The sequence below is a fragment of the Dermacentor albipictus genome, unplaced genomic scaffold (genome assembly GCF_038994185.2).
Source record: "Dermacentor albipictus isolate Rhodes 1998 colony unplaced genomic scaffold, USDA_Dalb.pri_finalv2 scaffold_51, whole genome shotgun sequence".
NCBI lineage: Eukaryota > Metazoa > Arthropoda > Arachnida > Ixodida > Ixodidae > Dermacentor > Dermacentor albipictus.
The window spans coordinates 191,271-208,836 of NW_027225605.1; the positions used below are offsets into that span (position 1 = coordinate 191,271).

General features: G+C 44.9%; 1 protein-coding gene across 2 annotated transcripts in view; it reads right to left on the reverse strand.

Moving 5' to 3' along the window:
* Nucleotides 1-17,566, reverse strand: part of LOC139053001 (pre-mRNA 3' end processing protein WDR33-like) — a 219,859-nt gene that overhangs the window by 124,875 nt on the left and 77,418 nt on the right. The window lies entirely within an intron of this gene.

The following is a 17,566-nucleotide window of genomic DNA, read 5'->3' on the forward strand; positions in this document are numbered from 1 at the left end:
GAAACTGCTTGTGCCTCTCTAACAGGCTGAAGGCATACAAGCCGAGGCCAGATGATGATGAAAGCAGAAGAGCTTCAAGGGCTAAGACAAAATAAATGAAAAATTTCATTGCTGAAGATGACCACTCTTGCATCCCATTTGCACAGTGCAGTTGCATGCGAAACATTTCTAGAGAACCACGGTATATAGATTAATGAGTAAATCCCTCCTCGCGGAACATGCAAGAGCAATGGAGCATTTGTCTGTAAAAGGTGCTACCAATGCACCGGTAAGCCCCTTAAGATAAAGAAAATAAGTAATTAAACTCTGCTGCGCCAATTGTGGAGCATCTCCACTACCCAGAGCCATGGCGCGAATGTCTCAAGCCAGTCCTTCCCAGGTGGGGCAACCACAGCCTGGCATCAACAACACATCCAAACAATAGTGTGCTTGCGTTCAGTGTGAAGTTGCATTAAGACATGGCACGATCGTTTGCAAGTGTTTTAACCACTTTTATTTGCCATCCTTTTTGGATCTTTATTCACTTTATTTGCAAACTGTGGCAGAGGTAACTTTATTGCACTTCATCAATGCGCACTTGCAAATGATGCGTGGCTTTTTGCCTTTATTTTTTGCAAGAGTGAGACTAGTTATAAGCCTTTATTGAGATACCGAAGAAGCGCAAGCGTGAATTTTATTGAAAAGCTCGTGTACATAAGAGCCGGTGTGCTGTATGTCGATGCGCTGATCGTGTTTTTTTTATTTGAAGGAACTTTATTCACTGAAGAAAAAAAACACACACAAAAAAAAGCAGATACCGACACAAACTACTGCAAGGCATTGGGCAGATCAGCAATCACGATGGTCACATTTAAAGGCACTGGCTTACACAGGAAACAACTGTTGCCAATCTGCTCAGATACGACTGATTTTCAGTTCAAGAACTACATATAAAACCCCATCAGGCTCCACAAGAGCCGCGCGCAGAAAATTTTTGACTGCCTTGCATTGAAAGCCCAGTGCACAGGCATTCCAGTGGTGTTCTGTCTGCCTACACTAAGTTGCCAAACAATGTAATTTAGGCAGCTTCACAGCACTACCATAGGGCCCTATCAATTGAGCTACCGTGGTGCCATTTTCCCATCCATTTTCTTGGGTATTTATGTTTTACTACAAGAACTAACCCTGAGAATGCTAGCCAGCACCACCACTCACAAACCCTGGTGGCGGATGTGGAACATCCTTTCTGCTGCAGGCGTCCCGATTACGTGATCTCTTTTGGTGAAGGCAACTGGTCAATAAACCCACACATGCTACCTGAAGGCATCAATGTTGCTGCATTTGAGGATTTAATTGGTAGAGCATCGCACGCATAATGAAAAGACGTGGGTTTGTATCCCACCTGTGGCCAGTTGTTTTTTCATCCACTTTCATTTCTATTAATTTATCCTTTCTTTAATTCAATGAGTAAAAACAAGTAATTTCCCCTATGTTGTCCTTGGTGTCACTGCTTGTTGGATTCTTACGATTATCAAAAACTAGGCCCCTCAGTTGACTCCCTTCCTTCTCGTTTATATGGGAGTATTTGTCGATAAGATTAATTATATGTTGGTAAAAACCTAATACATTAGAATACTTTGCTAATATTTTGCTCAAAGCTCACATAAGGAAGCCTGATGTTGTAATACTTGTAAAATCTGTCTGTGTTTCAGAAGCACTGGAATTCACAGAAGATAGAATCATTTACTGGTCAGCAGTTTAGATAACCAAGAGATGGTTAGAGTATAGGTGGGCAAAAATATAAGCAAAGAGATTGATAGAACCGGAGTCATTACACAGATAACTAACTGTACAGTATACAGGTAGGCAATGGAGAAAGAAAAGTTGAAGACAGGCAAAATGCTAGCCTACAATAGATGTAGTAAAATCAGATTAGTTCAAGCAGGCTAGGTCACTATTTGTCGTCACTCTGTTTCGATGTAATGCCAGTCAAAATAATAATCATCGTCATTGGCTGATCAACGGCCGAAACATGACCAGGATGACACTTGAAGACAGCCTGGCTACAAGTGTGAAGCATACTAGTCCTCTGGCACTTTGCTCTCGTGTGTGTGTATTGCAACACAAAATCTTTATTCTTTTGTTTCTTGAAATGCAAATTTCTTCATTTTTGTGCTGCGCCATCATTAATGAGTTTTTACATGAAGATTTTCTCTTGAAACAGTGTTTTATCACATACCAAAGTCATACATTTATTCCAGTCATCTATTGCATATATTCATATATTTCATATTTCATATATTCCAGTCAATTCCAGTCATAATATTTTATAATATTGCCGATTTTCTCTGAAATAAGCTTTCAAAATTCAGTTTTCCTGTTTTTGATGGATATTTCTCCAAACACGCAACACATACTTTTTATTCTAGTCCATAGCACAGTTCATAGGTAATCCTACATAAATGCCAGAACATTATAGGACAGATAGAGCAATTGTTTAAAAGGTAAAAATGCTCGCATGAGTGGACATTTTCACACTTGGGTGATTCCACGAGATCGAACATGCATGTCCACTTGATATTTTTTTTGTCTGGTTTTCTTATATGTCCAGTAGGAATGTTCAAACTGCACGTAACCGAAAATTTTATTCCCAGAAAGCATTCCCAGCAAGCCAAAAAAATATTTGAAGGTGGTGGCGCGAGCATCCTTTTATTACTTAACACAATATTTTCCGATTCTATGGCCGAATTAAACGCGAACTAAAAACGTGTAGAAAAACCTTTCTGCCCATTTTAATATGCTTTACAGTAAATTAGTCCCACGCATTTTTTATGCTGTCCACAAACAAAGAAAATGTAAAAACACTGCAAACATGACCAAGATCAGAAAAATTTTGAAGCTTTAATGCGTTTGGCGCATTTTCTATTTTACACACAAACTTGAAAAAAGTGTCAAACATAGAACATTCTTTTTGCAACATTTACGCAAAATATTACTTTCCTACATGACATACAGGAGAAGAAAAATATAGTTGAATATATATGTCTGAAAAAAAAAAACGAATTTTCCAAAAATAAAATAAGAAGACTGCTTCTAAGTTTCGAAATATTTTGGATGGAAGTCCACTTATGTTGGGTAAAACCTGGGTGCGACAATATGTTTCCTCCTTTGCTTTATTCAGAAAATATTGACGCGTGTACTTCTTTACCTTTATCGGGCGACCACTTCTCACCACCTAACAAATGTTATTGCACAGCGCAGGACGCACCTGCATGTAAAAGAAGTTTCTGGAATGTTATCGATGGTTCAATCTGCTGTCTTTCACTACAACTTGTGTAATCTGATTGCATGTACGTATGGGATGCAAACAGTGTAGAACTTTGTGGAAGACATGCGGGTCCCAGTGGTTACTCTGGAACATTCGCCGACTGATCTATAAAAGCCGACGCGCTTGACCCGCTGATCAGATTTTCGCCGTTCGCCGACCTTGTTCGTTGCTATCGTTGTGCTTTAAGTGTAGCCTGTCTTTGTGGGCACAGGTTCGCCCAATAAAAGCTAGTTTTGTCTTTCACAGTACTGCTACTGTGTTCTTTGACGTCACTACCACGTGACAATATAACGGGCCAAAGTGGCCCATGTTGAGCGTCCCGCTTTAGTGCCGTGATGACTCATTCTGGTTTGTTGATGTTTATTCTCTATTAAAGAAAGAAAAGACAATGGTTGTCACAAATAAAGGAAGGTTTACATGGCTTCTTTACTATGGCAAGAACAGAGAACATGTTTTTTGCTTTGTTTTCTGCGATGCAAGAGGGAACAAACTCTGCACTACTTGTAATGCTCGAATATATTTATTGCGTGTCCTTTGCAGTTAGTATTTAAAAGGGTTTAACGACCGTCACCTGGCTAGCGACGGACAGCGCATGTCCGCTTGACTGATCGCAGGCGCACACTCATGCGATGACTGAATTCCCAGCACACGCGGCACTGACTTTTGCTGATGATGCTCCTCAATGGCTGCAGCAGGCGCAGGGCCGCACTCTTGATCTTGCCGCTAAGTTGGGAGACCATCTCATGTGCCGACTGAATGGAGGCGATGCTTCCAGACCTCTGGTTGTGCAGGGAAGCTCGGTGTTACAAGGAGTCCACCCACGCCTCGCAGACGTATACTACTTGGAATGGCACAGTTCATACAGCTGGCACCTATTTTTCAGATGGCTCGCTGTACCATCGTTGACACGTTACACGACAGTAGACGGGTGCTTTTTCATCTAACGCTTCGTGCACTCTGCCTAGGGCGTAGCAGGTGTGCGCTGCATCGTGATGCGTCCCATCGCTTATTACAGCAAAGCTGTGTGTTGCTTTTCTTGTTGTGGCAACAGAGTGCCAATGGTACAATTGTGCTTCATTTGAGAGCAGCAAAATCAAAATGCAGAACAATGCTTCCGCACTGCTCGCACTTCTTTGCCTCATGAACAGCTTGAACATGGCGTATGTACTCTTGAGGAATCCCCTTGGTCACCCATATGCCCAGCTCTTTCACAAAAAGGGTTGGGGACAACGACTTCTTGATCAAGTCACCGTTTTCCCACCAAACAGCAAATGTGACCTCGTCCTCGTCGACCATTCCCAGACTGGCCAAAGTGAGGCTTTCACTCCACGGGCAGTGCTCGCATTCGCCTAACATACAATCTGTGGTTGGGGAGCCGCAAAGACAATGCTTTCAAGCTGGTTACGTTCTCAAGCGTGGAGACACAAAGGCTGGCATTAGCACAATAAACGCAAATGCAAACCTCTTGCTGAGGTGCGAGCAGCACCCATTTTTGATGCATGCTGTAAAATTTTGACAGGGCCATGGCACTTTCGAGGTGAGCTGTTTCGAACATCTGGAACATCTCGCGGATAGAGCATGTGATAAACCACTTTGAGACGTACCCTCTCTAGCCGTTCGTAGTGACTGACACAACATCCTTCTTGTTCGGGCTCTGCCAAGAGCACCCAAGTTCGTCCTTGGTGAACTAGCCGAGTGCAGCTTGTACATCTGATGGGCTTAACCTTGACCTCGTGTATGGATCGAAATCTGACCACATTTTATGCTTCTCGCGCCAATTTCAGGCATTTCTGAGCATATACGTTGTGACAGTTGGGATTGCCTCTTGAACGTGTTTGTTTTCGACTTGTGGTGGCACGATGGTTAAGAGACCGAGACACTCTCGATATGACACTGAAGCCTCGTACGCTTGCTTCAAGCTATTTGACCAGCCAGCATGTGCACAACATTCTGCCATAGAGGGTTCAGGCATACTGATGCTTCCGTATGCAGCGCTTAAAGTTGAGCGTATCTTCGTCACTACTATGCTTTCAATCTTGGCCCATTTTCTCTTTCTGTAAGATCGTCTGCTGTGTTCGTGAAAGGAAGATGGTGGTTTCAATGGTGAAACATCAGACGTACCTCAAGTCGCCAATAGCTTTTTCTTTCTAAAGGAATGCCTCATCTACCTTATCCCGGTTGTCACTGGATGAAGAGAGGATTTCCTCGAGGCCCGTAAAGCAGTGCTGGCAGACCTTGCCGGTGTAGCGAATATCCTCAGCCTCTGGCAGTAGCTTCCGCAGGGAGGAAACATCCAAAACATTTACGCAACAAAATTTTTTTTCTAAGCAATCTTCTTCTTGTGAATGCGTAAATAACTGGCACAGAATACTTGGACCGAGCTACGAGTCGCATGCATCGCGTGTATAGTTAGACCAAGTTGAAACGTTTGTACTGAACAGCACTGCGCTCTTTCTGCAGCGCTGCCGTGACTGAGCCTCAAGAATGTCTTACGGTTTCATGAACAAGGCCGCCTGAAGCTTTTCACTGTGAAAACATGTGGACTGTGCTCATTATCGAAGGACAATGTCCGTCTGGCGCCAGCAGTGACCTCTGCTTTTCTCGGCATAGGAAAGTGCGTCAGCAAGGTACTGACAACACAGTCTATTGGGCAACTTTGGCAGCCTTTGGCTCAGTTATGCCGCACTACACTTTTTCGGACTGTCGAAACGCAGAGGTGACGGTTGAAGTAAGACAGGACTACGTTATCTGTGAGCATCGCGGAAAACATGCGATAACGGGAAGTGAAATAAACAGCTTGGGAAATGACTCTTAAGTTTTTAGAAAGGCACAGCGTGAGTCGCACACAGTGGTGCCGAAAAAGGCTCCAGTAGCCATTGCACGTTGAAAAGGAGGAGCAGGCGGTGAAGTAGCACTTCTACAATGGCATACCTGCTTCGTTCCCTCGCTTATGGATTAGCCTGCCTTGGCAATGCATACGGGTAATCTACTGTGTGCACCAGGCGGATTTTGGCAAGGTCAGCCACAACATGCAATCATGGTGTCTCGCATGCTGTTAACAAGCGAATAATGGAGGCGTAAGTGCGAAGGTTCTAGGCTGCAAACTCAGTACGCATTAGCACTTTAGGGGGCGCCAGACGTCCCCCATATCTGCACACACTGGACACAAATGAACAAGCTGCCAGAGTGAAGTTCTGAAGCAGCAAATAAATTAGAACTATACATGCGAGAATGCAACTGGTAGACAACCGGCAAAGGTACTGAAGCCAGCACATGGCCCACTTTGGCCCGTTATATTTTGTGAATAATCAAATGCGGAAATATTATCGCCCCTACATTTTGCACGACGTAAGCGGACTTCCATCCAAATTTTTTAGAAAACTGGAAACAGCTATTTTATTTTATTTTTTTGAAAATGAGTTTTCTTGGAAAAAGCTTGCGTGTCAACAATTTTTTTCTTGCGGTTGCATGTAGGAAGATAATACTTTGCAGAAGTGTTTTAATGGGAATGTTCTATACTTGGCACTTTTTTCAAGTTTCTGTGTAAAACAGAAAGCTTGCCAAGACACATCTTTACAAAATTTTTCTGATTTGGGCCATGTGAGCATTTAAAAAAATTTTTTTGTTTTTGGACAGCATATAAAGCGTATTAAAATGAGCAGAAAAGTTTTTCACCACAACGTTTTTAGTTTGCATTTAATTCGGCTGTGAAATTGGAAAACATTGTGGTAAGTAATAAAAGGACGCTCGCACTGCCGCCTTCAAATATTTTTTTGGCTTGCTGGGAACGCTTTCTGGGAATAAAATTTTAAATTACGTGCAGTTTGAACATTCCTACTTAACATATAAAAATGCCAGACAAAATAAAAATATCAAGCGGACACGCATGTTCGATCTCTCGTGAGATCACCAACATTTTATAGAAAAACATTGAATAAAAAATCACCAAATATCTTTAACCACTTTAAATAAATTAACAGAATTAAAGCAGACTTCTTTACATGGGACAGCAGTACCATAATTTTATTCTCTAAAATAAAAATTTTTGTCTTCCAAGTGTCGTACCTTAAGGGGGTATGCAGCTTTCGCATCAATGGAGGAGGTAAAACACAGCATGCAGGACAGCATGAAAGCAGGGACGATGTATACAGCACCATGTACGTAATCTCTGCTTTCATGCTCTCCTTCTCACTGTTTTTACCCCCTTCGTCACAACCAACCAACCCAATTCAGCGCACTCCTGGCATCGTGAAAAATTGCCAAACAGCTGATTTCTTGGAGATCACATTTGCAGTATTTATAACCCCTTTCCTACCCGATTTCGAAATATCATCACTGAAAGCCACATAGAAGTGTTCTAAAATATTTGCTGGATCAGCCAAGGTGCCCAAAAATTTTGTGGAAATCATAAAAAAAACACACACAAAAAAAAACACTGCTTTTCAAGCCACAATATCTCTGGAATAGCACAACCGCGCCACACCATCTTGGTCTCATCGTTAAGTGCATTTCAAATGGCTGCGCCCGCCTCGCGACTCCAGTATGGTTTGCCATTGTTACAGTGCTCGTGCCGTAGGGGCATCGATGACCCAGCCACCGTGATCGCTCGAAACAGGTGCGACACGGACATCGCAGAAGCACGGCCGATAACTGGACGTCTCATACTCAAGGCTAAGCTTTGCAAGCATTGGCGACGCGGACTTCGCTACCAAGCACTTTGCATGTGGAATCCTTGGACCTGCAGCTAAGCCTTCCGAGCATTGGTGCTACGAGCTTGGCTTCCAAGTTTACTCTCAAGCACGTCGCGCAAGTAATCCTCCGCCATGTGGCTAAGCCTTTCAAACAACGGTGCTGCGACCAAGCACATTGTGCATGCAATCCTTCGAACACGCGAGGACGTACATCGCGTGCATGCTCTTTGAACCCACAGTTAAGCACTTCACACATTGGCTCACCGAATTCGGCGACCGAGCAGATCGCACATGAAATCCTCAAACCCACGCATAAGCATTTTGCACATCGGCACCTAAGGCTCCGCGAACAAGCACATCACTCACCAGTCAGGCTTTTATATTATTTATTTGTTTGTTTGTTTTTATTGGTCACGGTTTCTTGAGCTACAGTGCAGGTCCGAACTTTCTCGCTTTCTTTGGCTTGATTATTTCAATTCGCTCACACCTAAAGTGTGTGTATCACGTGAAAGTGCCAAGAAAAATGAAAAGTGCAAATTATGGTAGGGACCAAGAATTTTACATCTAGCTGTGCTCACAATATTCAACAAGGCTGCCACTGCATTCAGTAAGCTCTCCAGACACTTACAAGATTAAAAGGAGAAAAAGATTGTGCAATACAATGTTCTCAAAATATGGCAGCTGGTGCAAACATTCGGCTGCAAAGAACACTGTTTAAACCTCCACAAAAGTATTGGCTTACAGGGCATATATGTTTCAGCTGCGTTGCTGCCCATGTATCAGTGCCTTTCTAATGTGCAACTAACTCCTCATCCTCTGTTTAGGAACCAAATTCACAATGCTACTGAAACCCTTTGTTTAGCCACCTGGTCAGTGCTACAAAAAGACATATGCACCACTGAATGTGACAGGAACATTATGTGAGCGATGCTAAGGAGTAAGCCTCTCTGCTTCACTAGAGACAGCTATCAACAAGGCAGTACGCAGATCCAATTCTGGGACCCACTGTGCTTTCGTGGGATATTGTGCAACATTTGGTCTGCTACCTAGCCAACATGCTCTTCAGAGAGCAGCGGAGAAGGATGTCTTGGGGAAAAGAAGGCAAGCAAAGCCCTTCAGACTAAAGGCAAAACACCCCAAAAGCCCTGCATTTGATAGGACATAAAAATGACTACATCCCTGGCGCCTTTTGATAACTTAAAATCTAAGGTAAAACTTTGAAAGCCGTTTTCTCAAGACTGCTTTTCCTGCCTCGTGCTCAGCTTGTCCCAATTACTTCTCCGCGGCTGCTAGGTCTATTTCAATTCCTTATCTTTTACTATGGTCTTTGAAATGCCATTTTAGGGCGCGACATTCTTGCTTTTCCAATGCGACCTTTTCTGAATTAATGATTCAAGTAGTTGTTTAGTCTAGATGCCTGTTGTACAGTCACCTCACAAAAAATTAGAACTAAAAAAAGATCACGTAAATAAAACTAATCTAAGAATGTCATGCCATCAATCATTCATTTTGGTATGCACAGTGCTTTGAAAGAGTCTTCTATTGCACTGAAGAAGCATATTTTTGCGGGGCTTGTTGATGCATATTAACTTGCAGGTAAACTGCATGAGGACTGAACAAGAAAGGAAACAAACACGAGCACAAAAAGGGCCCGATGCCCTTTTTTGTCCCATCCTCGTGCAGTTCACCCACAAGTTTATATGCACCAACAAGCCCCGCAAGAAACCCTTCTTCAGTTTATTTCTTCTACATCGGGCCCTGTCTGCAGTCGTATTTGTAAATAAAGTATGTTGTAAAGTAAAATAAAATATTTGTAAATAAAGAAGTTGTTGAGATATAACTTTGAAATTTCTGTGATAACATTCCAGAAAAATTACCACTACCTCTGCCACTTTTCATCAAAATCCATGAAGAAATAAAGAAGTTGATTTCAAAAAGCCACACAAGTGGCAAAGGCACAATTTAGATAAAAAATTCTACCACAGTGATGAACGCGTCTAGAGAAATTCCATATGGAATGTTGCGACGCCCCTGCCTTTTATGAGGTGAAAGCGGGAGCCAATGTTTTGACAAGTGGACTTGTCTTTTTCAAGGTGACATGTGCTTTCCTCAACACAGTATATATAGGTAGGGTTCTTCTAGAGGGGGTATAAGCTAGGCGGGTGCGGCAACGCGCGCAGGTGTGTTAACGGCGAGCATGTGGAATTGAGAATAAAGGAGTGCTGCGCACAAGGCCGGTGACGCGGCTGTTTGTCAGTCACATGTCAACGGCCGTGTGTTGGCATGTTAACGTGAAACAATTCGGTGCACAGCAACCCTCTATTACCTGCTTTGTTGGTGATCACAGCCCATGACCGCCATCTTTTTCTGAGAGAGGATAGCCTAGGACCATTAGCCAACAGGTATTAGAGGTGTGCTGTACACTCCATTGACATGCTGACTGACACACAACTGGGAAAGGGTGTATAGGCCTAGCTCGCTGATCATCGGATGTGAGGCTGATCGCCCTTGCGACCCGTCCACAGCTGGTAATAAAGAATCTATATTCGTCAACACAATCAACATCTGCACAATTAGGTCGCTCATAAGCGACAATACAAATAGCTTTCCCGTTGCCGTTGTTAGTGATGAGAAAACACGTTAACCAGGTGAGCTGCTTCACAGAGACTATTGCAGCGGCGGCTGCGCTGACCGCTTGCTAGTCGAAATCAGGCCTACGATTTGCTATATCACGCAACGTTTTATAACATGCACACTTTCGAGGTCACCCTACAAGTTATTTCGTGTCAGAAATAAATTTTAGACAGTTCTTGTGCATGAGACCAGGGAGAAAAAAAGAAAGACACCGGCACGATCGGAGCAGCGAGAAACTTGCTCACGGGGCCTGCCCCGACGGCCGTGCAAACTCGTGACGTAGCCTTTTCTCAGTTGTTTACATCTCTTTCTTGAAGTCGATGTGGCGAGGTGCTGCGTTTTGCAGTTGGCTGAGTGCATGTACTTGAAGATTGATTTTAAATATGTTCTGAGCTATATTTGCCGTTCATATTTTGCAGACGATATGTGTGTGCCCGTATAAATCGATCTCACATGTGAACTCAACTATGAAATTTTGTGCCAGTACTCCTTTAAGGCTTTCGCCTTAAATTTTCACAAAATGTAATGCTTACAAATTTTAGCCAAAAACATAAGGTGCCACAGAAATTCACAAGTCTTCTAATCTCAACATGCTTGTGGGACAACGGACAGTAGTGCAGACAATCACAAGGTCATTTACTGCACCTTTTATACACCAATCTAGCCAACCGAATTACAGCAGAATCTCGATAAATGGAAACCGCTTAAGAACACCACCCTCACAGTTGGTTGGCTTTGTATTCATGCAATGCTCTTTGCAATAGTCTCTCAGTGAATGGAACTCCTGATGAATGGAACCAATTTCCTTGGTCTCTTGTTCTGTTTAAGGGGGGACCCGGGTCCTTGGAACTGAAAATCGGTCCAAATTCTAATTTTCAATTTTTATTTTCCGTGTTTCCGACACATTCCTGCGCCTATCTCCGAAATTTATTTAGAAAATACTACATAGTTCTTCCGTTGTCGTGATCTAAAGATGCGAATCCGCAAGCATTGCCCTTTAAATTGGGAACAAATCGCACCCGATTTTTGTCGCTCATAACTTGATAACTACGCGTTCTGCCAGCGCCATTTTGGTATAATACGAAAGCTCACGTTTTTGGCTTTCTTTATTCGTCGGTCGGCAACATTGCCGGCGCTGCAGTCATAAAAAAAAAAACAGAAAGAGAAATTCGCGGCGCAGGCTATTATTGACCAGTTTGAGCATGTGACCAAGATAGCAAGCCATGATTGGCTCCAAGGACCATGAGCACTCACACGACAAAAACAGCCACCATTTTGCCTTTCTCGCGACTGCGGCGCTGGATATGCTGGAGGTCCGATAAAGTTTCATTACGGGCGATAACATACGAGATGCAATAAGCTTCAGTAAGCAATTCCGTCGTTGCAGTTAGCACAGGATACCCGGCAGCTCGCCGCTGAAGCCGTATCGCCGCCGAACGTCGACTCCTCAACTGCTTTGCTGGATCATGCATATTCACATGCCGGTTACACTAGCGTAAGAATTGAACATAGCTGTCGTAACTGAAGAGGAAGTGGATAAATAAGAGCCCTTGAGAAAGCTATGCTCGACAACATTGCCTCTACGATGGCCACGGAGCGAAAGATTTGGTGCTTCGTTGCAGATCCGACCGCCGATAGTGCAAGAAAACTGGATGTATATTTAAAACTAGCACATTGAAATACATAAACTCAGCAAGTGTCATCAAAATCAACAAAGCAAAAAAAAAAAAAAAACGTTTTCAGACCAGCGCGATGGGCGTTCCCCACTGCTGCTCACTACAGCTCCACACATCGATAGCGCCGAGGGTGCCAGTTGAATGTAGCGGCATCAACACGCGGTGACTTGACTAGTTTGACAATGTCAATGACGTTGGCCTTGGCAGATGCCACTTAAGGGGGGATGAGGGTCTTGAAAACTTTTTTTTTATTTCGTAACATATCTTCCTGAAAATTGGCATGCAGATATATCTTTGAATGCTGATCCCAAATATATATTCAGATTTTATATATCTCATCTATAAATGAAGATATTGCAAAATAATTCATCCCACATAGGTCTTTTCTTACGGGCCATTATGATAATTTCTTAATTAAAAAAACTAGTTTCAAAGAATGGCTGTCATTTCCAAGGGCCCATTGCACATCCTAAAGCTAAAGAAATTTTTAAAAAGTGATCATATAGGTCATGAATGAATAACAAAGTAGGAAGAAAAAAACAATGCGGGAGTAATTAGCTTACATCTGACCTAATTGCTAGTCTAATGGGTTTAATGAAAAATGGAAAGCTTTAGGATGTAGTTGAGGTTTTACTGAAAAAAATGATACCTAATTCAATAAAATCAGTTGATGCAAACATTATGAAAAGTTCCGTAAGGCAAAGGCATTTGATCGAAAAAGCAAAGCTGAGAAAATTGCATTCAAAGTTTTGCTTACTCTGCCACTTTTGTTTACCTATCACATGGAAAAATTTAATGCTTTAGCATGCAGCCCAGTCATTACTGAACACAATAACACCAAACTCAAAGAAATCTGTTCATGTAAAGATTGTGAAAACCTCTGTATTGCATTGGTACTTGGCAAAAAAAAAAAAAGCTCAGAAAGTCGTCTTTACTTGCTGCGCCGACGTTCATTAGCTCGAACTTGCGGGAAGTCGCGGACTTCTTCGCCAATGAAGTTTTATTGTCTGCGTACTTTTCACGCCCCGCGCACTCCGCGCAAAACACCGCGTCGAAGCGTTGAGCACGCGAGCTCGGTTCAGCCGCGTCCGTCGGCACCGAAGCGGCGTTCGGAAACGCCGAAGTCGACGTTAGGCTTAGGTCAGCCGGCTCGGCCGCTTCCGACGACACGGAATCCGAAGCGACTTGCAGCGTTTCAAAAGTTAGCATTTTCGACGGGCTTAGTCCAGGCGCATCCACCGGCACTGCAGAGACTTGCGGTAACACCGAAGTTGACACCGATCGGGACTGTCCGGCCGCGTCCACCGGCGAAGCTGTTGTTGGCGAGCTCACTCCAGCCGCATCCACCAAGGCCACAGCCATATCTCTATGCCACAGCAGCTTGCGGCATCACCGAAGCTGTAGTTCTCGACGATGTAGCGCTCTTATTCCATGCGCGCCTCTTTTTGCTGACTGCTTTTCGCGTGCTTGCTTTCAAGCGCGCGTCTCGCGCCATCGTGACACGCGGAACAAAGACACCAGGCACGCAAAAGCAAGAAATTCGTGGTTAAAAGAGGCGACTCAATAGCCAAAATATCTACAAGAACGATAAAGAAAAAGGCAGAACGAAAAATACAAGAGGAATGCGAAAAATGACGTGCGCGCCGGCGAAAGCAGACGACGCGAAGGAGTCGAACAACGCGACCGCGGGGCCGCGGCAGGCGAAGCATGCGTCACGGCCAATCAGAGGGCTGCGCCTCGGGGAGGCGCCCGCTTCACCCAATCAGCGGCTGTCTCGCGACGATTTCGCTCTTGAGAACGGGTGCTTGGGGTGCCGATCGCTCCGCTGCACGAGGGTCTACAGCGTGCCGAGGGGCGCCAGAATGGAGAGCGGGAAACCAGCTTTCAAACGAGACCAAGATGGCGCCGATCGGTTCGCGTCGCGCGGAGCTACGGCAGCTTGAAAATGAGGCAAATCTTCGCGCTTGGCGTTCAATTTCGGCTCACCGACGTTTCTAAATTGCCGTTTTTTTTATACTTCGAGTAGGAATTGAGCCATAATATTTTGTAGAGGCATAGTTGGGACATTAAAGACTTCAAAAACGCAATTTTTGAAAATTGCCATTTTTGACCATTTTTCGCGATTTCAAGACCCGCGTCCCCCCTTAAGCCTTGGTAGACACCACTTAAGGGGGGACATCGATTTAAGAGACCAAAAAATCGTGAAAAAGAATCTATATTTTGGAAACGGTATTTTCGGAATCGTGCAACGATTCGTCTGGTGAGCCTTGAGTCACCATACAGTATGTAGCTCATCGACGGTTGGGGCTCACTCGCAGGCTGCGTGTCCCTGTCGCACGATGCATCGCAAACGCACACCGTCTCTGCCGGCGATGGAGACCTTCGACCCGCGTCGCCTCCAACAACGCGATCTCGGTTGCCGACTCGCGCGGCCGTACGCACAGGTGCGAGAGCCTCCGTTGGCACGTCTTCCGGTGGCTTGGTTATCAGTGTCGATGTCACAGGGCGATTGTCGGTTTCGCTGCTGGAATCGCACGGTACAAGATAACGCGGCACGTTATCCGCGTGTTCAGTCGGGTTCTCCGCTTCTCCCGCTGGTCGTCGTCTTTTTCTCGCCGTAGGAGGCTTGCGCTTCACGTTTTCCGAAGGCATGCTTCATTTAAAAGTTCTTTTCGAACGAGCGACGATCCATCACTGACCTGGGAGTTTTCATAAATCCGAATTCTGCGAGTGTCAAACGAAGAAAGACGCCGGCGTGGTTTTCAAAGCAGACAACTGCGGTCCGCTGTGGTTGCCAGCTTGCCCGCTGCTGCAGCAGCAACCAATGGCGAGACGCCTTTCAGTACGGCAACCAATCGGAGACCCGCTTTCATCGCAGGGCCCGTGTGACCGCCTCTAGCAGACCTGCGCATTTTTTGTGTTTGTGTGTTTGTTACAAGATGGCGACGACCGAAGAATTCAGAAACGGAACGGCGAAACTTCGGGCTTTCGTACGATACCAAGATGGCTGCGTTCGGTGGCGGGAAAAACGAGTAAGGGCTCCGTGAACCGCGGTGATTTTTATGCGATTAAAGCTGTTTTCTCGCCCTACGCACTGATAAATTAATTTTTTTCTGGCACTTTTAGTGCGTTCTCAGTCAAACCATTTTGATACAAGGCATTGCAGATACCGAAACGCGTCGTTGCCAAAAATGAATATTTTTTGCGATTTTCGCGATCTGATCCCCCCGTCGCCCCTTAAAGAACTTGTTGATTGTTGTTTGGACGGCGTTCCGGTTGCATGCGATCATATTCGCCTCGATATGAGCAAGGGTCATGTCAGCACTGTACACCGGTGAAAGAGTCAACAGTGCACGCGTCAACTCGGCGCTTGTAGTCGGCGCAGGCATTGGCTCCTCATTTTCAACATCGGAGTCTTCTGAATCCCTCACAACCTGACGGACTATTTCCTCGTCAGTCAGTTCTGCAGAAGTCGAGCTCGTTGTCAGCGTCAACAAACTGTTCGAAAGTTATTTCTGTGGGTATGGAAACCCCAGCAGAGCAGAGGTCGTTGATCACATCGTCCATGGGTGCCGAACTCCTTGCTCACGCCAGTCTGGGATCGGCCGCTCATGACTTGCTTAAAATAATGGCAGCTTTCTTCTTCATCGTTAACCGATGGTACTGCTTTCCGCGCTTTGATGCCATCGAAGACCAGCGAAATCCTCAAGTTGCGAACAGTGGAGCTCGCTGACGAGCGTCGAAGCACCTAGGCCTAGCGTCGCAGAGCACACTTGAGCAGCACAACCACACACCACGCTAGCCAAAACGCAGCTGGCGTAAACAAACGAAACGGCACTGCTCCGGAAACTCCGCCAGAGGCAGAAGTGCGGCAATAAACATAACCAGCGTGGCCAGACCAAATCGGTGTGTGACGGCTAGATTCTGCTAGTTGTGGTTCAAAGCGGTGATATGCTTCGGCTGCAAGTCGATTTCCTTCGCAAGGGCGGTGTGCGAGGAGCCAAAGGACCTTCTGTCGCGTCAAAAAGTCCGGAAAATTGGACGGCGGGGGGTTCGAGCGTCCGAAACTTCAGATGTCCTTATACATTGATTCTATGGGGCTCGTGGCGGTACCGCGAAGACGTCCGAAATATCAGGCATGTCCGAAAATTTGGGCGTCCGAAAATTCAGTCGTTGACTATAAATGGTTTTTTTCCCCCATAGACCTAATGCATAAAATGACACTCTGATGTCGACCCATCGTTATAACCAATATATTGTTATATGTGGCATCGTTATAAGTGGACTGCACTGTATATGCTGTTCTCGATCACCAGTGTCTTGCGCATTTTTCTGTTTACATGAGATCTAGCGGCCGGAAAACGTATCATACGATCACAGTTTGGCGGTGTACTGAACGTTGGTGCCAAAAAATCGTGTTTTCTGGGAATGTATGGACCGGTAAAAAATGAACATACCTCTATTGGGTTATTTTCTGCGTTCTCGACTGCAAACATTGGCGCCAGGAAAACGTACGTAGTGAAAAGGTATCAACGAGGTTCTACTGTATATGATATGTTCGGATAATCGAATAGTAGGTATTGAATTCGCGAATCGAATTATTCGAACGTTCGCTATTTGATTTGATATAGCATTATTGGATAATTGCAAACCGATACAGTCGCCGACCGATTTTCCGGACTCCAAAAATTCGGACATGCCCGATTATTCAGTCAGCTTCGCGGCACCGCCATTCTCCCCATGGACCATAATGTATAACAACTGCCGAAAGTTCGGACACGTTGCAACCTCTCGTCTGATTTTTCGGACACTCCTTGAGCCAACTCGATCGAGAGCATCATGCACCGACTACGAGCGGCGCATAGTTCAACTTGCTGAATGCCATTTTTGTTTTGAACAGAGCCTCCTTGCTGCCCCACGAAGTGGCGCTACTGGAAATCCCCGCTCATCATCATCGTTTCTGCCTGGTTTGATAGAGTGGCTCTACAGCAGTTCTGGTTTCAGCTTAGTAAGCCATGTCAAGACAATCGAGCCGCTGATTTGTTTCTTCACGCACGACGCTGTAGCCGACGAGTAGGCTACGTTTTTCGTTTGTGCGACTGGTGTTGGCACGGTGGTGTTCGCTTTGTCTGCTGTGTTGAGGTTTCGGTGATCCAAATGATACCGGTGATGATGAAGGATCCGGTGATGATACGGAAACATCGCGTCAAGTGTCTAATGGTGCCGACAGTGCCCGCGCAGACTTCCCTGGGGAATGC